This window comes from Mixophyes fleayi, chromosome 12 (assembly GCF_038048845.1).
Source record: "Mixophyes fleayi isolate aMixFle1 chromosome 12, aMixFle1.hap1, whole genome shotgun sequence".
NCBI lineage: Eukaryota > Metazoa > Chordata > Amphibia > Anura > Limnodynastidae > Mixophyes > Mixophyes fleayi.
The window spans coordinates 29,011,821-29,037,730 of record NC_134413.1 but is presented as its reverse complement, the minus strand read 5'-3'; the positions used below and the strand labels follow the sequence as shown (position 1 = coordinate 29,037,730).

At 38.4% G+C, this 25,910-nt stretch overlaps 1 long non-coding RNA gene across 3 annotated transcripts in view; it reads right to left on the bottom strand.

Moving 5' to 3' along the window:
* LOC142108862 (uncharacterized) overlaps positions 1–25,910 on the bottom strand; it is a 73,012-nt gene that overhangs the window by 41,327 nt on the left and 5,775 nt on the right. The gene's annotated exons all lie outside the window — the stretch shown is intronic.

Sequence of the window (25,910 nt, the reverse complement as noted above, 5' to 3'; positions counted from 1 at the left end):
TATTAACAATGTAGTTATATAAGACACAAATATTGGTTCTGGCCAGAACAAAGAACAAAATTATAATGCACAGTTCTAATCACCTCAATTGGTGGTTGTAAAGAGTTTTAGTTGTATTGCACAGACGTTGAAGAGTGGTCCAATTCGGGAGTTTCAACAAAATAAATTGATGTCCAGGAATAAAGTATATTTCCTATCAAATGAATGTCAGTGGGAATAGTAATGCCAAACAATGTATGCGAAGGTTTGCAGTAATTGCGGAAAATTACAAATAAAAGAAGCGTTCATAAAAGTCCATGTACATGGAGAGTTAGTTTCCCAATAGGTAACTCACATTTGGGTGATGGTGGGGCTCAGCCGAGCTGTAATGTCCTCCTCCTGCAAACCATCTCCTACATTGTTTGGCGTTACTATTCCCACTGACATTCATTTGATAGGAAATATACTTTATTCCTGGACATCAGTTTATTCTGTTGAAACTCCCAAATTGGACCACTCTTCAACGTCTGTGCAACACACCATTTGTATTCTTACCTGAACGCACAGTTCTTGTCTGAAGCATATTTTTGAATACAACTAAAACTCTTTACAACCACCCATTGAGGTGATTAGAACTGTGCATTATAAATTTGTTTTGTTCTGGCCAGAACCTATATTTGTGTCTTATATAACTATATTGTTAATAAACATCACTTTCTTATGACAGGTGTTACATCTACACCTTTATGAGCGTACTAATCCTATGTGCCCAAGAACCCATACTTTCTTTTTGCCATCAAGTATATAGTATACTACAGTGCAGAAAGGCTTGAGTGAAGCCAAAGTACACGGTCCCGTCTTAGCTTTTCAAGGAACAGCAGCATGAATGCATTTTTATTTTGTTGTGTTGGCGCATTAAACATTAGCAGTTTACCAGCTAAAAAGTGTTATTGTTCATAGCTCTGAAGACGTTGCTTGCAATGTTTTCTGAGCTTAAGTGTTCCTGGCTCAGCCTTTTCCATTCATGTCAATGTGTCTGCACAGAGCATTTGCATTTGAGCACTATGGGGAGTATTCAATTGTTAGCGAGTTTTTCGCCAGCGGGTTTTTAACTGCTATAGCGACCGTTTTTAATTAACGCAGCGCTAAAACTCGTGCAATTCAATTGAAAAAGAGGGAACGCATCCTCCGCTCTTTAATCATTCTGTTTGCGAGTTTTTAGGGGAGTTTTGACGTAGTGATGTATAATACAAGAAAAAGGTTTTGCATACATTTCCATACATGCATTACACATTGATAATATCTACATTACAGTACTTTCTTTAGCATATTTTTTAAATTGAACTATTTTTTACCATACAATCTATACCATGTCAAAACACATTACTACATTCATATTTGTACCAAAAACATACATAAATATAATTAGTGATTTTTTTTTTTATTTCATTATTTTTTCACAAGAAAAACAACTTCCACAAGTTAGACATTAGTGATAAACATAAGTAACTTTTTTTCCACATTTTTACATAATTTCAAATACTTTTCAGAGGTTTTTTATTTTTAACACACCCCAAGGAGGAGCGACATAAAACAACATATTTTCCTGTTTTACCCGCTGCGTTAAAAAACAATTAAATAGCTTTTAACGCGGCTGCCTCTTGCACACCCTATACTTTCAATAGACCTTCTACTGGACCATAAATAGTACAGTGGCTATAAATGCTGCTTGTCTAAATGGGTGTGATCCTACAACCTCGCAGAATGGAGATGGACCCTTGCCCCTTATGCATAATAACTATAAAAAAAACAAACAAACAGTAATTCAGATTCCAAGAAAATAACTAAATGAACAAACAAAACGTAAATTATAAAAACACTTATCCCAGCACCCGTGAAAGGGATAAATACTTACAAGCATATTAAAAACCTACAAGACCATAGTGATAGAGAAAGTTTTAAAAAGAGTATATAGTATAGTCTAAAAATATGTGGCCCCTCTGGCTCCTTCCTGATTTAATATATTATCCTATATTCACACAAACAATATATCACCTCTATTTTGTCAGGAAACCTCCCTGACTATCTTTACCTGTCACAAATCGCACTATGCGCACTTGTGACTTGAAAGTGTTTACTGTATGAGGCTATAGATGATTCCAGCACTCAGTGTCTTTTTTACCTATCACTCAGGTTATAAACCTGCTGAATCGCCCCCAAACAGCGATCTCACACGCCCAACACACTTCAGGTTTGCCACCAACTATTGAATAAGGGCAATAGGATCCCAATATACTGTCTCACACTGGCATACAATGAGCACTCCCTGTTACCCACAGTTTAGCAAGGCACACACCAACAATCAAAAGGTTAACACTTAACCCCTCAAGGCTCTGAAACAAATGTACATGCAGACACACACACAGCTTGGTATACAAATGTATTCACAGTTCACACCTCAGCAATGAAAGGTTTAGCATTTTCAAGCAATCTTATCTTTTCTAGACAGGCGGTGAATTCATGTATAGCAATAAGGACATTACTATTAAATTTTCGATTTAATATACAAGAAGTACAATGCTTACAGGTTAATAAAAAAAACAATAAACAATTGACATAACACACAAGAAAAAAAGTTTAAATTAAAGGGATTTAATTCAGAGTATAACTTACATATAAGTGGTATATTCTGAGCCAAGGGAAATTGGCTTCAAGTTGGACAACTGATCAATGAATTATTGATTTCCCAAAAGACTGACCATTTCTTGTAACTGGTTTCAGTTTTTTAACGACACCTTTACACCTTACCCCACCTCCAGGGGATGTGGTCTGACACTTTTTACAATCACAATTTGCATGTTGCCTGACTTACTACCCAATTCTACTATGTGACCTGACTTTTCTGTGGAGTGTCATACAGACCCAATTTTATTATTAATAGATTCCCTATGAATTGACCCATCTATTGATACCAAACAGGCCTAGGTACCGGGTATTAGTTGAACTTATACTCATTTCCTCAACTTCTCTGTGTGACAGAATGTTTGAGGAATATGTGGTTGATCACTACTGTTTTTGATTTTAAGTGGCATATTTGAAAACTGAATTATTTTTGTCTATATAAAATATAGCCAGTCATCACATGGTATCCTTGTGCCGGACACCATGCTGAGCAATTAATACAAGTCTATTCAGGTGTCAAAACTCCATTCTAGGCCAGGATATAACTCACCCCATGAGGTCTCAGAAGATAGCAGTGTCACCTGTGTCAGCTTCAAACACATGGATGCAGAGCCACATAATAAACACACAACAGACCCTCTGACTTCACATTTTACACTTTAGTAGCTCAATTTATCAATGGATTAATTTGATATACCATATTTACACTGCAGTTATGATTAGGCTTTATTCCCCCCCAGTTAGGTTATAGGTTAATCCTTATAAATGTAATTCCGCTGTGATCACTACAATATGAAATACAAACATCCTCAAATATCCCATTCTGAATTCAAAAGTTTGATATGAACATAGAGGAGCACAGCAGTTCCTCTGGCCCATCCTCTTCTCTACGTTTTTGGGTATCCCATTATATGGTTCAGACTGTAATGTGAAAACAATATATTGCTTTCTCTGCAGTGTGTGGTCCAGAGTCCTGCCATTACATGATATATGCATGTATCTTACAAGGGTGTGGTATAATTTTTCGCACTGAGAATAGCATCACACTTTAGAACGACGATAAAATACAGAGGAGTATAAAAACGACAATCTGAAAATCTCCACTTGCTATATAACAGACAACCTTTATTTCCATCAGGATTAATGACCGCCACCTGTGAAATGTGACTTGTACAAATACGTACAGTTAGAAATGTCACTTGACGTCACTTGTAATGGTCAGAATGAAAACAGCAGTTTTAAAGCAGCAATGGTCACACCCGGCGCCTGTATAATGTAATCCAGGTGGCGGGTCCGGCCATTGCAGCTTTAAAGGTTTGTTTTCACTCTGACCATTACAAGTGACGTCATTTCTAACTGTACATATTTGTAGAAGTCGCATTTCCCAGGTGGCGGTCATTAAACGTGACGGAAATAAAGGCCGTTTGTTATATGGTAAGTGGAGATTCTTATATTCCTCTGTATTTTATCGTCGTTCTAAAGTGTGATGCTATTCTCAGTGCTGAGTAAATGACTACCACCGTCTTATAATACTACCCTGTCATTACAGGATACATAATTCAGAAATTATCTGAAGAATAAATGAACTTTACTTTTTCAACACTTACTGCTTTCTGAGTGCTTCAACATGCATAAATGAAGTTATATAGTATTATGTGATACATATATGGAGTACTATAAGAGTTTGTGGTGCATATATGGTAATGATAGTGTTGTGAGTAAAGAGTGTTTTGTTAGTACTGTACATAAGAATTGGAGTTTTATTGGGAATTATGATGTAATGTGGAATACACATGCATACACGAGAAAGATGTGTATATAATCGTATATTTTCTCTAAAACAGGCAACAAAATTTAAAATAAAGGAAATTTGATAATGGATTGTACACTCTATGCTAAACTTTTTAACATGACAATCTTATGTATAATATAAATGAGAATGCATATCATCTTAAATTAAGCTATACATTTGCATGCAATATTTCCTGCTGTAAGTATATTTTCCCTGTGATGTGTTCTATGTACCTAAGCAAGTGTGGTTATCTATTCATACTGTATACATGTATAGCAGAATCTGTGTGTAAGTGGCTGGAATAAAATTATAAGTATTGTGTGTATGATTGTTACGTCCCACATCTACATTATCTGCTATGGTGTGTGTCTGAATAATATATAATGATACATAGGTCTCAGAGCAGCAAGAGAATAGTATTTCTTGGGTAAACTGTGAGTGGTTAATGAGATTAGTTAATAAATGATCACAACATATTTGCCCTGTTGTTAGCAAGTCATTTTCTAGTCATCGTTTCAGTGTTCATTAGGAAAACTTGTGTATTACAAAGAATAATGCAACCCCTACTGTAAATTATGAACATGAAAAATCAACTTAGACAATCATGAACTGTATACAAGTACTTGGTATGCTGATAAATAAATTTATATGGGTCACAGAACTCATTGGCAACTTCTAATACCTTTAAAATTACAGTAGAGAGTATATTGTCCTATATAGCAATACTGTCATATTTTTATCTATAAGGCGCCAGAGATTCCGTAGCGCCGGATACAGAAGCAAGTAACAAATAGATGAGGTAATACACATAAGTAGCACAGATTAGTGTGAGTAATGCTATAGGGACTCACACAGAAGGCAGCAAAATACATGACAAGACATACAAGGGAAACAGTGAACAGACGTGGGACAATAGGTAGAGAGGACCCTGCCTGTGAGAGCTTACATTCTAGTGGGAGGGGTGGTGAGAGACAGTAGGATTAGCTGGGAGAAAATGGAGATGACAGGCGAAGGAAGAGGAGGTGATGGATCGTCAGGAGGTGGTAGGATAGGCGAGTTGAAAGGGTGAGCTTTGAGTGAGCTTTTGAAGGACTGAAGGTAAGGGGAGAAATGATTGAGGCAGGGTAGGGAGTTCCAAAGAATGGGGGCAGCAAGGTAGAAGTCTTGGAGGCGAGCATGGGAGGAGGTAATGAGAGTTGAGTTGAGGCGATGGTCAGATGTGGAGTGAAGAGGTCGGGTACGTATGTACCTCGAGACAAGGTCAGAGAAGTAAGGGGGAGAAGTGTCAGTATGGGCTTTGTAAGTGAGAGTATGAAGCTTGAACTGAATTCTGAAACGGATGGGGAACCAATCAAGAGATTTACACAGAGGAGTAGCGGAAGAGTAGTGACAGGTGAGGAAGATAACCTGAGCCGCAGCATTCTGTATGGATTGAAGTTCATACAAGTTAATGACAGGAAGGCCAGTGAGAAGGAGGTTACAATAGTCAAGGCGAGTAATGGTGAGTGAATGGACCAGGATTTTGGTTGCTTTCTGAGAGAGGAAGGGATGGATTTTCGTGATGTTATGGAAGTGGCAGGATTTGCTGAGTGATAAAACGATGAACCAGCGCTCACCCAAATGTACAAAAGCTGCCAATTGGGGAATGGGGAGGTGATCCCTAATCCTCTCTAAATATCCACATACAAACAACAAAAGTTCCCCGGTGCTGAACACAAAGTGCAGAGACCAATATGGAAAGAAGTATTAGATATGTATTGATAACTTGAAACATGTACAATAAATGCAATAATTGCTGTAAAAACACAGAAATACATAAAAAATGCCTGCAGACACAAATATAAATCTCTTTTTTTTTTTTTTTTTATGTGAGACCAAAACTGAAAAAAGAAAAAACAAAAAGTAAAAAAGAAAAAAAATCAAAAATATATATAATAAGCACAAAATTAAGATTAAAAATAAAAATGTTAATTACAAATAGGCCGACGGGTTAATTTTATACCCATAAATATGTCAACAATGTCCTCCAAAAAGAGATATTAATATGCTCCTCCAAGCAACAACAGCAATATGTCCCACCCCAATGAGGGTTCCAGGCTAACTAAGTAGAAGTTGTAAAAAAAAGTTCCAGTGCTACACTCTATAGTGGGACTTTCGGCCTATTTCTAATTAACATTTTTATTTTCTTCATTTAGTGCTTATTATATATATATATATTTTATTTTTTGTTTGTTTTTATTTTTTATTTTTTCAGTTTATTGCCTTTATTGCACAGGATTTGCTGAGTGACTGGATAAAGCTGATGGTAGAGTCAAGGGTGACTCCCAGCCAGTGGGCTTGAGCGACAGGAGAGTTATATTGTCAACCAAGAGGGAAATATTGGGAAGGATAGCAAAATTGGCTGGAGGAAAGAGGATGAGGTAGGATTTGGAGATATCCAGGTAGTTACACCCGAGAGACAGCTAGACACTTGGGTTAGGAAGGAGGGAGAGAGGTCAGGGGGGCAAAAGATAGATGTGTGTGTTTTCAGCATAGACTTCATATTTGAGGTCAAATGATTGAATAAGTTCCCGGAGAGAGGTGGTGTAGAGTGAGAAAAGCAGAGGGCCAAGGATAGAGCCTTGGGGGCTCCAATATTTAGAGGAAAAGTGGGGAGGCGGGAAGAGCCAGAAGCAGAGACGCTAGACGAGCAGTCAGAGATATAGGAGACAAACCAGGAGAGCTGTTTTGTGAAGACCTAGGGAGCGAGGAGAAGAGAAGGATCGACAGTGTCAACAGCAGCAGAGAAGTCGAGGAGTACAAGAAGGGAGAAGTGACCTTTGGACTTAGCTGAGAGTAAGTCGTTTGTTACTTTAACTAGGGTAGTTTCAGTAGAGTGATGGGGATGGAAGCCAGACTGGAGAGGGTGAAGAGAGACATGTATCTTATTATACTAGCCTGCATAACATGGCACATCCATATTCATATGTAGACATGTCTTTTAGTATAATAAACACTGTATGGACAAAAGTATTTGACTACACCTGTTAATTTTTTAATTGAAGTTTCTCAAACAGACCCATTGCCAGAGGTGTATAAAATTAAGCACCTAGCCATGCAGTCTCCATTTCTGATACAAAATGGATCGTTTGAAGAGCTCAGTGACTTAAAGCGTGGTTACTGTGATAGGATGCCACCTTTGCAATAAGACAGTTCGTGAAATTTTATCCTTGTTGGGTATTCCATGGTCAACTGTAAGTGATATTATTAGAAAGTGGAAGCATTTATGAACAACAGCAACTCTGCCACGAAGCGGAAGACCACATAAAATCACAGAGCGCAGTGTTCTCCCCAGCAGCTAATTTCTGAGAGCTCCACCCAGCTATTTTTACTTGCCACCTGGCCCTTGGAGCCCAACAGAGACCTATTGAATAAACCATCTTTCTACTAGTAGAACAGGCACTATGTGAGCACTATAAAATAAAAAATGACAGCGCTGTAACAAACCAAGGAAAAAACACGATGCTGAAAAGTGGAATAAAATGTAACAATTTATTTGTTGCAAACAGTGGTATTAACCATTATGAAATAAGTAATAAAAACAGTAAAAACTATTGAAATTCAATTAAGAAATAGCATAGATGCAGATACAAATCTCCTGTGCCACGATAAACAATAATGCTCTGTTAGCCGATTCCTTTCCAAATAGTGGATCAGCTGGTGTGATAAATAGCATTGAGCTGTGAAAAAAGTCACTGCACACAATGAGATGGAGTGGTACATATAATCTGAAACACAGTTATGTGTTGATTTCAATAAATATGTGCGCTGGGCTTGAGAACCAAGTGGATGAGATGGTATATGACAGACTTACAGTTCCTGATGTATACTAGATGATATGAGATCCCGCTGGCAACGGATGCAGTGGGATGTTCCCACTGTATATCGGATGGATCTTTTTGCCACATATTACCACTTGTCTCCACATGCAAGTGATTCAACAGCTGTGTACTGAGCATCCATATTACCATGCAGAGATCCAAATGGAATGTGTGTGTAGGGTCTGTCCGCTGACGTGGTTCACGATTCGAATGCACTGGGAGCTGATGCCGCTTACATCTAATAGTAGTTCAAACACCCAGGGCCGTCTGAAATAAACTGTTGTAAAGGTCAGACACCGTGTTTACCAGTCCGTATAATCAAGACCGTGCAGTCAGATATATTGGCATAAATTTCTTTGTATTCCTGACACATTATTTTGCCTGTAAAGCAATTTCTTCAGAGGAGATCAACAATGCATTGACATTCAGCTCTTAGTAATGAAAAGCCTCACTGGGAGTGTCCTATTTATTCAAACATTGTGAGCAGGCACAGCTGTGTGCACAGGATTGCAATAAAAAAAAAACAGGAAATATTTCCTTAAAATTTACTATCAACATTAAAAAACTTTTCAGAATTGTGTTAAATGAAATACCCTTTAATAAACTGAATATATATTAAAAAAAACATTTTAAATATAAATGCATGTCCCAATAAGAATGACCCCTAACACTCCATATCACCATGAGAGCGAAAAAAACATAATGCTAAACATAAACAAGTTGGCTGACCCTAATTATTACTATGTGAGCACTACAGCCAGCAGTGTGTTCGACCACTGACCACCAGTCTGACCAGTGCTGTCAGGTGAGGGCAATAACCTCCAACATTTTTTAATATTATTGCAAAGTATTATAACTGCCCTCACCCGGCTATTTCTTAATGCCACCCGGCTTGCAAAATTTTATGGGGAGAACACAGGAGCGGGGTCAGGACTGCTAAGGTGCATGGTGCGTGAAAGTCTGCTTATTCCATAGCTGAAGAGTTCTGAACTTTCACTTGAATTAATGTGAGCACAAAAAATGTGCGGCGGGAGCTTAATAGAATGGGTTTCCATGGCCGAGCAGTTGCATCTAAGCCTCACATCAACAAGACCAATGCCAAGCGTCGGATGGAGTGGTGTAAAGCACACAGACACTGGACTGTGGAAAGACGTTCTGTGGAGTGACGGGAGAACATTACCTGACTGAGTGCATTATGCCAACTGTGAAGTTTGGTGGAGGAGGGATAATGGTATGGGGCTGTTTTTCAGGGTTTGGGCTAGGCCCCTTATCTCCAGTAAAGGGCAATCTTAATGCTTCCGCATAACAAGTCATTTTGGACAATGCTATGCTTCCAACTTTGTGGCAACAGTTTGGGGAAGGCCCTTTTCTATTCCAACATAGCTGTGCCCCAGTGAACAAAGCAAAGACTACAAAGTTTGATGAGTTTGGTATGGAAGAACTTGACTTGGCCCGCACAGAGCCCTGACCTCAACCCCATCAAACACCTTTGGGATGAACTGGAATGGAGAATGCGAGACAGGCCTTCTCGTCCAACATCAGTGCCTGAGTATTATACATCTCACCTGTTACTCTGTCCAGGATAGCTGACATAGTGGTTTTCCTTGACTACCACTACCTCTTGGGCCGTACAACTTTCCTCCACTCTCTGATGCCATTTTGCCGGCAATGCGGCGCATGTGCAAGCCCGACACTTTTCAAACCTCGCCTGGATTCACATTGGCTGACCATAGGTCAGTTCACTATTTAAGGCACTTCTTTCTATCTTCCATTTTCAGATCTTCAGGACTCTGTGAGGACGCAGTTCTCTCTTAACATCTTCTATTAGTGCCGTTTGAACCTGTGTTACCTGTTCCACAATCAAGACCTTGATTATACTGCAGAACATCGCACATCATTATCAATCCTGCTTCCAGGCTATACTGCCCACTAGGACCTCAGCGCTTCAGTTCTCTGCAGCTCATCGCCTAATCGTCTAATTCTGTGTCATCTACTCTTCAACCTAGATTTGTGGCTGTTCTGCAGAACACCATGGATCTTCAATCATCTTTTACCTATGCTCTACTACCCATTAGGATCCCAGCACAGTGCTCTGCTGTTTAGCCCTCACCGCTCCTCAGATTCATCGATTTATGTACTTACCTTCTGGTGCTCCAGTTCAGCTTCTCGTTTCCATTGTATTCTGGTTGTCTGTGACCTGCTCTGTGCCCCCTAGAGAACCGCGACCTGCGGTTAGAGAGCAGCCAAGCCCAAATTACCTTGCGAGGATCCCTGGTGAATACCTCTCTTTCCGTTAGACTCCGCACCTCTTAAAGGGTAGACATCACCTGAGCAGGCTTAGAGGTCTATTCTAATATCAGACACTGTGACACTAATCTTATATATACTCTACAGAATGAATGGGCACAAATTCCCACAGAAGCACTCCAACATCTTGTGGAAAGCCTTCCAAGAAGAGTGGAAGTTGTTATTGCTGTAAAAGGAGGACAAACTCCATATTAAAGTATATGTATTTGAATACAATGTCATTACAGTCCCTGCTGGTGTAATGGTCAAGCGTCCGAATACTTTTGCCCTTAGAGTGTAACTTAAGTTAACACATTTACAATACTCTAGATTCACTAACTACAATCGGATACATATATATAGAACATAAAATAAAACAAAATAATAAATGTACATTTATACGTTTATTATGAATGATAGGCCCTTAAATAAATTTCAGCATCCAACTAGTCACTTCCACTCATTTAATGCCAGTCCAATATAAAAGTGACAACTGGCCCAGGGTATTATCACAGTTGTCGGTAAACCGTGGTATTGAAGCGATTTATATCCCTATAACTGTTACTCTCTAAGTGGTCCTTCACTATACAGTGGAAAGTATAATTTGTCCACTTACTGCCCCAGCTATAATGTCCACGTAAGGCGCAGGTGAAACCCAATGGAGTTATCTCTCTCTGTCAAGTAATCAACCTATCACCGATTAGCTATCTAACTACTAGTTAACTAATACAATGTCCCCAAAAGCGATAAGTGAATGATGGTTACTTATCTATTTTTTCAAAACTCCTTGCCTCATGATATCTCAGGATCTTTCTCTTCTCCTCATGCAGTTTTTTTCTGAACTGTCTCACTTCCAAGCCAGCTGACAGGATTTAGTTAAATCTCCTTTTCATCATAGCCACGACCCTGTGATAAAATCTTGTACAATTCTAACCTCAGTGCCCTTTTTTTTATTCCAGTACACTTTTCTGTTCTCTTCCTCCATTAGTGCCATGTCAGTTCCTTCTCCCCTTGTCTCTGCTATTTTCCATTAATACCATTAGCCCCTCCCCCTTTCAGAAGCTCATCCTCAGTGCATGCCGGGGATTGCAGTTCCTGATTGACTACAGTTCAATAATGCGCCTGTGCAGACATTCGCCAGCACTACATAGAATTTTATTAATGCTTTTGATACTTTATTACAGTTCTGGCCAGAAGATTTCATAATTTTGGTATTAATAAATTGTTTCACTTTATATTTCACTATTTGATTTACAGTGAGATACCGTTTAGACACATTTCTTTCCATTGAGTACCTTTCTACATCAGTATACGCTTACCCTCCTACACACTTATAGTTCTTTTTCAGCCTAACCCACTGTGCACCCTGGGATTATATTCATGAGCAGAATCTGTTAATAAGGCTCAAATCTAAGTATATATGCACAATGAAATGCCACAAAAAAAATCCAATATTTAATTAAATTAACATGTTTATTATATTTTCATTATTTTTTAATATTATATTTATTTTTTTTTGCTATATTAACACTTAATAAATGAATTTGTGAATAAACCTACAATACACTGTTATTTGAGGAATTGAGGTTTTCTGCTTCATTAAGTGTTTTTGGAGCAGTCTACAGCATCAGCATACTATAAATAAGACAGAGCATGTTCCTTTCTACCCTCCCTGATGCTCTCTGAAGTATATTGGACATCACGGATGGACTGGTAATAGAAGCTGCCTATAACCTATTAATGAAGCTGAGAGATTGTTTTAACACATATAGCATTCATCTCTCAAGATTCACTGGCAAGCCTGAAAATGACTAATAATTCTGATCAGATATTTTTGAAGTGCTCACTTCTCGCCACCACAGCATCAGAAATATCGGGACAATTTGCTAATATTGCTTACGTTTTTGCGCCAACATTTCACAAATATAGATAGATAGCAATTCATAAAAAGATATGTTAGATAGATGCCAGTAAATGGCAGGAGGATTTTTCTTACCTGAATATTAATAAGTAAATACTTTTACTATGAATTCTTGTTCTGATGAAATTGTTGATGCAGATTGATGCTTTACTAAAATCTGACAGATACAGATACAGAACAAGGGATGCAGTACTGTGCCGCTGTCCATAAATACAAAGGAATAGAAGTTTCTCTGGGACAACCTCCATTCGGCTTCCTTTATCAGCTGGAGAACCACAAGGATTAGTCGTAGGTCCTCTGCTATTCTCTATCTACACCACTTATCTTTGAAAGCTGATAAGCTCCTTTGGATTTCAGCATCATCTCTATGCGGATGATACACAAATTTATCTATCCTCTCCTGGTCTCTCACCATCTGTGTTGTCTTGCGTTACCGACTGTCTTTCTGCCATTTCATCTTGGATGTCTTCTCGCCAACTCAAACTCAATCTCTCAAAAACAGAATAATATTCCCGCCCACCAACAGAAGCTTTCTGCCTGACATTTCTATTTCTGTTGACAACATGACCATAAATCCCACCCCGCAAGCTCGTTCCCTAGGTGTAATCCTGATTCCCAACTATCCATTGTTCTCCACATCAACTCTATATTTACATCATGCTGCATACATCTAAAGAACATTTCCAAAATACATACATATTTCCCACAAGACACTGCAAAAACTTAAATTCATGCACACATCATTTCCCGCATTGGCTATTGCAATTCCATTCTTACTGGTCTTCCCAAAATCAGACTTGATTCCCTACAATCTATCTTGCATGCAGTGGCTAGACTGATTTTTCTTGCAAATTGTTCTTCCTCTGCTGAGCCACTCTATGGGGCATATTCAATTAGCTTTCCGGTCCGCGGGATCGCGCCGGAACAGCCGCGAAACTTAATCCACGTTAGCGCAATAACGTGGATTTTCGTTCGCAGCCCATAGGGTTGCGAACGAAAATCTGCGTTATTGCGGTACCGTAATACCGGCAATAACGCGCGTTACCGCGGACCGGAACCCTAATTGAATATGCCCCTATGAGTCTCTACACTGGTTGCCTGTTTTTCAACGAATCTAATATAAAAAATTATTCTACTAACATAAAAGGCCATCAACAAAAATGCACCAGCATACATCTCTTCACTTGTCTCAAAATATCTCCCAACTCAATACCCTTCTGCACAAGATCTGCGACTCTCTTCCACTCTCATCACTGCCTCCCATTCTCAGTTACAGGACTTTTTTCGGGCTGCACCCACTTTGTGGAATTCCCTCCCCCTCGCACAATAACATTTTCCTCTAGGCTTTAAACCTTCAAGCGTTCTCTGAAAACCCACCTCTTCAGGCAAGCTTATAATATTCCTCAACCACCATCTTAATCTCCTTAAGTTACCCTATTATCTCCCTTTACATAGCTAACACAAAACAACAACCCTCTGACATAGTTGCATGACTGAACATACAGCCCACTAAATACTTTTTAACCTATGCATTCTAACAAATACATAAAATACATTTATCAGGCTGTTATTAATGTCTACTGTACATAAAATGCAGTTTTACAGTTGCTCTTGTTGCACACACATGTTCAAGCACGCATACACCATCACTATCACTCAGCACTTAGGCCTGTCCAGTAGCTGGTACAAGTGATACGACAAAAAAGTACCTTATTGATGCCCAAAGCTTGAATCAGTCACTGCTAACTCGAGCTTGGCTACTGTAAATTGACATTCCCCTCCTCTTTCCGTCCATGAAATCGTAGCCTGTTGTAAGTATCCTTTGCGCTTGAAGATTAATTGCATACATTTGCGTTCTCTGGCATATAGTCTGTTTCTGGGCATTTGCAGAGCAAATTAATGCAAAATACAGTACATATCGGCATGTTCCCTAACGAATCAGGCCCAAAACGTGCAGCTGTCTATGTACACATAGTAAGATAAAGATTTACACATAGCATACAAAACAAGATATGTAATATAGTGTACTAATGTCCATATATAATAATAGGATCAAATACTCAGGATAATGTTTACCATCCAAAAAAGAAAAAAAAAGGAGGTGCTAGAACCAAATAAATAAAAGTATAAAATATATAACCAACACTAGCAAGCATAAAGTCACCTTCAACAAGAATAAATATTGCTGCTCCAATTTAGAGTTCACTGTAAACCTCAATTAAACCAATATAGAAATAAAGATAACGTAGTGCTGATAATATATCCAGCAGTGATGTGCTACTGATGAAAACACATATGTACATGTGGAGAAATGTGAATGTGGACATTATAGTGTTGACATCTTTCATTGATTGCTTTATTTAACAGTTAAACCTGCGTTTAATGATGCTCCTATAAGAGTTGATCGTTAATTATTTATTACTGCGACAGAGACTTTCCATTCTCTGTAGCAGACAGATGCAGTTAATACTTGTTCTTCTCCTGAGTGTTCCTTCTGCATAACTGGCTAGTGAAACTGAACTGCGCACAAAATAGAATCATGAGTATCAGCTCTAGATCTATATTGTATATAGGCTATTTATTTACACTGAATTATTTACCAAGACGTGAGCTATAAGAGAACGGCCACCTGTCTTTTACACAGAGGACAGATGTTATGGTACCACCAGAATGGTGCGGCTGCACGGTCAGACCATGCATTGAGCAGACTCTGCAAACAAGGTGGACAAAATAAATGCAGACATGCACAGTGTCAGATTGGGGCATAAAGGGCCCACCTGGGATATATAACGGTAGGGACCCAGGAAATAGTGTGTGCAGCAGCTAATCGTCAGCTCATTGCTAGAGGGGTGTGGTTAGTCACTAGAGAGGCATGGTCTGCTACCAGCAGGGGCTTCATTTAGGTAAAGGAAAGGCAACATTTAAACTAGTTATGGCAATTCACCAAAAACAAGGAAAGGGACGAAGCTAAATGTCAGAAAACTGTATAAATTTCAAAAAAACTGCATCCATGGACCAAACTGCTCTTAAAACATAAACATAGTATAAAATAGTCACCATAAAAATAACAAACATCAAAAATAAGAACATATATCACAGCTGATACAGGACAGCTTGACCTCAGTACAATGGTGAGGCATATGGAAAGCTGTGCTACAATAAAAAAGACGTGGTTGAAATATTGCAAAACAGTTCTTTAAAACAAATTCATTAAAACCTTGATCCAGCACATAACATGAAGGATGAGTGTCTCAATGTATTAAATAACGTCTCTGAAAGCACCTAGAGACCAATAACAATCAGGGGGTAAATTTATTAAACAAGTTTTGCCTTTGAAGGGGAAATTTAAAACGGCAATGTCTTTAAAGTTGCCGAATATCGGCAACTTGCAAAATCCACATTTCAATACATTTACTCCCAGGTCTTTTTCAGTGCATTTGGTGCACATTTAGGATCTCTGTGCACCAAGTTCATGAAGTATGTTCCCAATTCTTAAGGAACAACAGTCCCAAAAATATAAATAAATCCTTAATAGAGCAAATCTGCAAACAGCCACATACTTCTGGCCAGTTTGCACCTTTTGATAAAAATAGATGAGTAGAAACCCAGTGTTCACAGGACAGCTCTATATAGATATAGTGATAACACGATAGCCACATCCAGAGTAAGAGAACTTTGTTTTACAGTGTATTTGAAAATTGAGGGACTACTTGATGGACAACTTGATATATTTCAAAGGCCACATGTGCAGTCATCTAAGCTCCATAAAGCCACACATGACCCTTAATTTCAAGAAAAAACAACAACAAAAAGAACACAACCTCAAAACAAACTTGGCACTCCCACATCACAAAATACACCCACATACCCCTTACTTGATTGATAATTACACCACAGGCCTTCAGTCCTCTACTTGCCACAAATCATCTCCACATGCACTCAATCCCACATATAGTCCGAAACTTTCCCACATTCCCCCCATGCTACTCAGACCTCCCCACATGCCAGCCAACCCACCACTCAGACCTCCCCACATGCCATTCAGACCGCTCCCCACATTTACCTGCACAGACAGAGGTTGCAGAAGGAGAGAGAGTACACAGTGCAGGATACACTGCACTCAGTTCTCCAATGATTGGTTGTACTGTTTGATCTCCCTGTAGTGTGCAGCTGCTCCCATTCAGTCTTTAGATCAAAGCAGAGAATGAGGCAGAATGTGAGCACACAGCTGGGGGAACTGCAACCAGTGCAGGGACAAGGGCGCACCGGGGATTTCCCCAGTACCCTGCTGGGCCAGCCCGACTGTGTACATGAAAATAAATGGTGGGGGCCTTGCTCCTGAGAGAACTTTCAATTTAATGGGAAAAGGACAGAGTTGATACAATTGGAACAAGTGCGGCTTAGAGTGGAAATTGGAACAGCTGTGAAGGTGTACCAGTGTGAGAAGCATAGATGGGAGTAGGAAAGGCTTTAATAAAGAGGAGGGTTTTCAGACATCATCTAAAGATCTGAAGGCTGATCGGGCATGGTAAGGAATTTTAGAAGTGGGTAGCGACACAGGAGAAAGTTTGATGTCTCATTGATGTTATTAATGTCAAGCATATGTCCATTAGCAAGAACACATTGCATCTAGGAAAAAATGCTCTTTTATTTAAACTACAGCAGGGGTGCACAAACTTTTTAAGATCAGAGAGCAGCACTGGGAGAGAGTTCTCATTTGAGTGGGCCACAATAAATTTTAACCTTCTTAAACATGTTAAATATACAGCAATGCTATACGTCTCAACATGGTTAAAAAGTCACCCTAGGGACAGAAGTGTGTTTTCCACCACAAACAGGGCGTGGGGATCCTGTTTAGTGGGTGTGGTAATGTCACATAGTGAGAGAGCCATGCCCCTCCCTCACTGGTAGCAAATTTAGCCTCCTTTATCTCTGTTGTAACATTACCAGCTCTTACCTCTGTAATAACACATCTGTAATCTACAGTAAGGCTTTTACCAAATAAAAATAGCAGCAGATGTGCTAGGACTTGGGTACATTTAGGCTGGTTTGCAGATGCAGATCTATTGAAATTATCGATATATTGAATTTCTTAGTCTTGGAATACAGATCAAAAACTAGATTATCTTTTTCTCAATCCAGATAGCCCAATGGAAAGTATATTTGAAGACTTGGTCAAAATGATACATTTATAGCAGGCACAAAATTATCCCCTTATAAAAAATATACATACACTAAAATGGTTAAACAGTTTTACATTCCCATTCAAAATGAGTAGCTTTAATATCCTAAAAAGCTTATTTACTTATATCTATCTATATATCTATATATCACATTGTCCCCATAAGGGGGAGAGATAGTAACAATATTGAATATTCAATCAGGAGCTTGAGAGAGATCGGCTGAATCCGGAGTTAGAGGGGTATACGTTTCTATAGGGTAGATTAATTTGGAGCCCTCGCCATCAGTTGTGAATTCGTGCCATGACATCCACTTAGCAATTGGAGAAGATGGTGACATGGAGTATGGGGCATCTAGTGTTTTCATACGAAAATTAAAATGTATCTTTGCAATGACCTTATGTAGAGTAGGGGGGATGGCTGTTTCCAGAGTTGTACAATCGCTGCCCTAGTGTGCTACCATGATATGATCCCATAGATAACAGTGGTGTTGTGGCAGTTACTTAGGATATAAATGAAGAAGAGCTACAAGAGGTGACGGCTCTAAGGATATTGATGTAACACTCCGGGAGAGGTCAAAGATCTCTTGCCAAAGGGGCTGGATGACAGGGCACAACCAAAAAACATGGACAAGATCTCCCACAGCTCCACAATTGCGCCAACACAGATTTGAGTGATTAGACAAAATCTTCCGGAGGCGAGCCGGGGTTAGACAAGTACGATACAACAATTTATATAGCATCCCTAAATGGTTGGTACATTTAGAAACAGTAGACAGATTGCAATATAGGATTAACCACTGAGCTGGTGAGAGGGAGATGTTGAGATCTGATTCATTTAAATTAGGAGGTGTGTTTAGGGACGATGGACATGGAAGATAAATACGGATACCAAAAAGTGATTCCACCCTTGTTGCTACCCATAGTCAGTTTAATGTAGAGAAGAGGGGAAGGAGACGAAGTGGTTCATTCAGGTATTTATAAAAATCCTTAGAAAAAAGAGCATATGTATCCTGCAACTGTGCAAAAGAGCACAGACCTCAGGGCCAAACAGATTGGCAAGCGAGGAGAGTCTTGCATGCACCCAACCTGAAATATCAAGGTCAAGAAGTAACGAAGGAGGAGGGAGATATTGTTATTTGGAAGGGTAAGATCTGTAGAAGACCCTATGGTTCTGTCCCATCTTAGATACATATAATTATTGTGTGAATATGAAGAACAAACAGCAGATATGGGCGGTTGACTACACTGATGTGTTCTTATTCATTCCTGTCATTACAACTACTGTCCAAGTTGGACATAGATCAATTCTCTCTACAATCTGGCAAAATCATCAGCTCTAAATCTATGTGGCTAAATTTAACTTACAACGTTTTGTCCACTAATCAGAATCAGCAAGGTCTAAAATATTTATCACAGTCCATTTGCAATTTACATATAAGATATATTTTATTTCCAAGGAGAGTTTATTTTACTTTACATTTTTATAAATGTGTCCATAACTTGTCCCTGTATAAATATACATAATTTCTCCATTTACAGGTACTACGTCAATGTATACAAGCATACAGTTTGAATAGTCCACGTATAAAGAGATTTTAACAATAGAAGGTATTTTATGAATGTACAAAAATGTGGTTCTGCTGTGAACATTATTTTGTATATTTCTGTAACATACGTATGCTATCTTAACCTCTTCTATCCAGCTGAGTAATGTTCATCAACACTGATCTTTACCCATCTCTCCCATACCTTTCAGTCCAATGACATCATATGACAACTTTCAGATTGTAATTTAATTGAGATGCTGACTGATGTAAATTATTGATATTTGTATTGCCATTCCATCAGCTCACCCACCATCTTCATTCTGCTGCACCTGCAGCCATCCTCCACCATCGGCCCCAGCAGCCACAAACCACTCCGCTCTGTGCACCCAGATCTTGGTCATCCACATCCTAGCAAGTCCACGTCAATCAACTGATCATGTTTGCACATCCTCTAAAGTGGTGTTAATAGATTACTAGTCATTCATTTCAACGTGACACGTTTTGCACAATTCAGGCCCATTTTATATAAGGATCAGAGCTTTAAATAAACCAATGCAGCCAAAAAACTTAAAATGCACAAAAGTGACTGTCACAATAGCGTTGAACATGTACTTTTTACCCCCACGTCCCCCCTAGAGTGACTTCCCTAGCACACATTATAACTGTATATTCATTATGTGTGTTTTCATTCCCATAGCATGTCTGTGCTCACCCACATACTGTGTTTGAATATTACCTTTAAGATTGGTAGTATATGAGATTGTGTCATATTATCTATTACACTGTAGGTGAAGTATTCATGCTATTCCGAGGGCTTCCTAATCTTTACTTATGCCAAAAGAGTAAGTCTATGTGTATTCTAGGTCTGCAGAAACAATACATCAGTAATTATATTATCAGGTAGACCATCTCTGTTTACTTAAACAACAGGAGATCTACTAGGGGTAGTGTCCCCTCCTCTGTTAAAATCTAGTCAGACAAGTGTTATGTTTAAAACACAATGGAGTGAATAGTTACCATTACATTATGCTGTAATCATTTATATAGATTGTGTATATTTGGCCCTGCTATTTACATTGCTAGTTAACCACACATCACAGGCTAAAAATGAGAAACTGTAATATTGTGCTTTTAGCTACATCTGTAGGCAAACAAGATAATGTTTAGTAGTGTATTCACAAGCCAGACATGGTGGCTTTCTGTGTCTGATTTAAGCACCTTAATTAGGAAACGTTTACTGTATTCCTATGCCTTAATATCCTAAGACACAGCAGACAGTCAACATAACACAGCCTGAGGCTATTCTGTGGGTATAAGAAAGAGCAGTGGAGTATCAGGGATGTTGATGGAGGAAAGATGAGGTTGGTGTAGAAGGTAATGGTTCCTGCCAGCTGACGGAGGACAGAGATCAGAAGAAGGACTGCGAGGATCCTTGTTCCTCTTCCTTTGGACAAGTTATCCCAGGTCTTGTGAATCTGTGTGCTCGCCAAAAGCGAGGCAAGAGTGAAGCCGGACTACTGCGCTGCTGGCAGTCACTGGGGCTTCGCACTCCCACGAAAGTCTAAGCCTATAGTCGGATTACCCAAGGTGGCCATAATAGGACCGGTATTGTATTGTATGTTCTACTCTCGTATCCATTGTGCATACCTGTAATTGTTATTCCTGTACATATGTTGGTGTTGTGTGTGTTGTTGTTCCATTAATAAAAGCTACCATTGGTTAAGTTGGATATCTGCCTGGGTGTAAGTATTTACCCACGTACAGGGGAACTCGGTAGGCTGTTCAGCCTTGGTAGACACCGTTTTCTCACAGTGACACTTCAAATAATTTTGTCTAAAATACCAACTAACAAAGGATTTATAATTTGCTTATAGAGGTTATCATTGACTATCAGGGCCAACATGAGAGGGTATGGGAAAAGGATTTAGAACCACCTGTTAAAGTCAAATAATTGGATGACATTGTTTCACTTAATAAACATTGATTTATTTGTCTTTATGTGAAAATATGCGAATAGCATGCTACGGCGTGGAAGACAATATTACACAATAATCACTAGCAAACACTTCTAAATCTTTACACTCACACATACATTTGTAAATAGTTCACCTTAATAAAGTTCTAGCACATAGTCTTTTATATTCAAATGTAATAGATTTAATAGTTTAATATAATAATGTTAAAACCACTTTATTGATATCTAAGGTTCAGGATATAGGAAATGTATCATGTTTAGTGTTATACTAATCCACTTTTTACCATCAGACAACCACTACAATCGGCTAAGTAATTTCACCCTGCGTATGCTAGTTATAAATGAGAAAGTATTAATGGTGTAAATGATATTGTGTTTGGAACACTAATAGGCTGGTTTGAACCAGTATTTAGGCGGGTTCCTGAGGGTAGACACGTAGGCAGCTCTTGGAGCGTTGACCCCCACACCCTTGGAGATTACAGTTTCAACTGACCTATGACCTGCATTGTATTGGACTATAGGCATGGGTAGTTTTGTCAAAACTTTATGCAATATTATCAATGATCGTACTGTACCTTATGTCTTCCCAGATGATGTGTATTATGTTTGTTGAAGAAGAGCTTACTCCTGGTTAACTCTGAGTTCCAAAGGTCTATGTTTTCTAGGTAAATTGGTTCCTGAGGTTATAACCATTACACATGATAAAATGATTGATATCTAAAGAACAACATCACCCCCATACGTACACACACAGTATGAACATGGTGGCAAAATAAATATGATTCCAGGTGAAGAACCTGCAGCTCAATGTTAATTAGTGAAACTACAGGACTGCAAATTATGGTTGCATTACACCCCACTAGGATTGTTCAGGGAACCCTACATTTTAAGTACATACAAGACCTGGCTAAGACAGACAATATCACCAAGATGTATGATAACACTTTCAGGTATACAGGTAAAGAGCTACAGGCTTATAAAAAGCAGTTAGTTCAACATAGGTTGGTGTTAAATCATCTCACATCTATTACTGCTGTTTGCTGAAAAGGTATTTATAGTTGTCTCTGCAAGTGTGAAATTGCAAATGTATTTTTGAACTGTTCATATGTTTGTATAGATGTATAAGTATAGATTTGGTACCAATTAGAATTTCCATTTGCTGTTTATATCTCAGAGACTGCTCAACCTTGTTAACCATAGTATGAAAGGTTGAATGTATGCAAGTGTGAAAAAGTTTCCTTTACGGGCCAAAATGTGGTCAGTTTTCGAATTCAAGTATTACTTCTGGCTAACACTTGAAGGTGTAAAAGAATAGTTCCAAGCCACGTGAAAGTACTGTAACACACACAGAAAAAGCACACTATAAGGCCTTAGATAGCAGTGTATGTAACATGTGTGCTTAAAAACACCAGGGGGTAAATGTATCAATGTCCGGATTCTTCAACTCCGGCGAGATCGGCGTCTTCAGCGCTTAAATTTAAAGCGGCGCTGCCTTGTAAAGGGAAACTTCCCTTTACAAGGCAGCGCCGCTTTAAATTTAAGCGCTGAAGACGCCGATCTCGCCGGAGTTGAAGAATCCGGACATTGATACATTTACCCCCAGGATTTATCTAACAAGATAAAAGTGTAGTTCTCTTAAAACGGTTGAAGCCGATAAAAGAGGCGATACATATTAATAGTGGTTGTAACCCTATTACCATAGTGCAGATACTGAATAAGACAGACTATAAAAGAAAGGATTAAGCTGCACTATGGGGTAATATGTAGCCACACAGGAAAAGCCTAAATGGTTGGATATTTCCTCTGGGAGTCCGGTCGCAATTATGTTCCATATGTGCATAAATGGTTAACAAGATGTTCTGAGTTTACAGCAAAAGGAAATTTTGACTTAAATGTTTTAGGGGAAATAGGAAAGGGTGTTTCTAAAAGAAAAGATGTGCAAGTCTTGCAATTATGGTTAAATGAGGCTACAATCCCGCCTCCGTATGATCAATATATGGTAGTTAAAACTCCTAGTGCATCAGGAGAGCAAGACGACCCAATATCTGATTTATTACCTATTGTAATGGGGGCACAAAGAAGGCTATATCCACAGGTACCTCTCCCAGTGGATCATCAAATAGATATATGACTGGGAGAGGGAATTGTGGAAGAAAAAAAAAAGGGATGATGGAACTCCTGTAAGGTCTGATGAGCCCCAAATCTCTGATGAGGATAGTGAGGAAGGGATAAGGGGAGCAGTAAGGGGTTCTGTTACAGAAATTATAAAAACCCTTATGGATAAAGATTACGCAAATATATCTGCAAGTAACATTACCAGTGCTCCAAGGCGGTCTAGAAAATCCCCTGATATCCAAGTGCTTCCCTTAAGAACTATAACTACAGAACAAGGTGCACAGTGGGTAGCTCATTTCCCCTGGACAAGAACTGAATTGAATGCAATTGCCACTGAATGTAAAGATTATAAATTAAACCTGAAGAGGTAATGATTTAATTGCAAAGATTATACAAAACACATAGCCCCACATTTTCAGATATATTGCAATTCTTCCATGCTCTGTTAACCTCAGATAAACTTATTACTTTAAATATTCAGTGTAAGTGGAATGAGGCGAATTTTCATACCCTTAGAAATGATGCAAGAGCTGATATTGACACACAGTGGGAACTTGCGATGGCAACATTTAAAGAAATGTTTCCCCTGAAGGTGGATTGGTCCAAAATTTTTATGATTAAACAGGGTGCAACTGAAGGGGTAAGAGAATATAATGCTAGATCAGAAGAGACGTTGTAAATTATTCAGGCGTTTCTGATTTTAAAAGTATTTTAACTAGTGCCTTTGTTGAGGGGTTAAAGCAAAATTTAAAAACGAGAATACAAATACACGACCCCCTGTGGGCTTTAAAAGACATTGATACATTAGCCACAGTTGCTGCACATCATGAAGATAATAGAGGAATTAAAAAAGCTCAAGCAAAAAACAAAATTGATGAATTTGCAAATGGAAGCTGCAAAAGCAACCATACCGGGTGTTGGACCCAAAACAAGGGCAAATGCATATCCTGACAGGAGTAACAGATCACAAGTGATTTGTTATAACTGCCAGGAGAGGGGGCATTTTGCGAAATATTGCAGGCAACCTAGGAAACAAAGGGATAGGGTGAGGCCAGATAAATAAGCACAACCCAAGATAATATTGATTGACGGTCTTCAGCAGCTACTGTGCCCATATGTCCAGTATTGAGAACAGATGTAAAGGACCCCCACTGTAAAAATGGCAATTAATGGTAATAAGCATGAATTTCTGATTATAATAAAACTGCTAATCCTACAATTCTACAGAAGGGAGTAAAGTATAATGTACCGAAAATATATTTAGGAACAATAAAAGAATGTTTGAGGATTGCACAGTTTAACAAGTTAAATTTAATTAAAGAACTGATCAATGTAACATTGAGTGGAAATGTAACTAGGTGGACCAGACATTCTGTTAATCAGACCACTTGTGAATTGGGCTATGAAGCAGCTCATAGCTTAATGTCTGATATACCATATACACTTCCTGAGAATTTGTATTTCATATGTGGAATACGAGCCTATAAATGGCTACCTCCAAATTCTGAAGGTATAGGTTATATTGGAGAATTTATTCCTAGTACAATTGTTATGGAACATAAAGATCTAATTGACATGATCACTCAGAACATAAACCATAGAACAAAGAGATCTATAAAAACCATAAGTGCTAAATATAAACATCTTTTTAAAATAGAACATTCAGTTAAAGTAAAGGTAGGTTTTGAAAATGATTTCACTCATGGACATATTGGATATTTGAACAATTAGCTGATTTGTTGCCTTACATTACAGAGATCTATGATGACACTTTCAGGTATGTTTCCATAGAGCTTCAAGCTTATAAAACTGAAGTAATCCAACATAGATTAATATTAGATTATTTAACTGCACAAAGTAGTGGATATTGTCACACATTAGAAACTGTTTATGTTCATTGCTGCACTTATGCGACTAAGGTAACTGACAATCCAGAGGAAGAAATAGATACATTTATATTAAATATAGCACAAATAAATGATAAATTCAGAATAAATCATAATGATCAAGATTCTGAAAATTATGACTGGTGGGAAAGTTCCTGGTGGAATCATTTCTACTTGGTTTACAGGTATATTTTCAGGAGTGGCGGGATGGTGGAAAGGTTATTCTGGACATTAAGAAAATTTTATTATTTTTTTAATAAAATGTGCATTAATTAATCTACTTTTAAAATGTGTTCCAGGTATGTTAGGAAAGTTGTGCATGTTTGGAATGAAGGCTTTACAGATTAATGTTGTCTCAGAATCACAAAGGAAAGTCTCAAATGCATTGAAAAATATCAAGGAAAATAGAATATGTACACCACAACTTAAATTAACATTTCCTTCTTGATAGTTAGGTTTTTATATATATTTGTAAAGTAGGAGATGTTACTGTCCTTTTTACTTGGTTTTAGAATTGTATTTGTACCTGAAATGTTTTTCTAGTTAAAGGTTATAGTGTGTGAATTGCATTCACAAAGGGAGGGATGTAATAGAATAAATTATGGTACAGATATATAAGTTGGATGAAATATTAATGTATTCAGATAGAATATTTGAACGGTCTGTATTTCTTGTATTCTGTGCA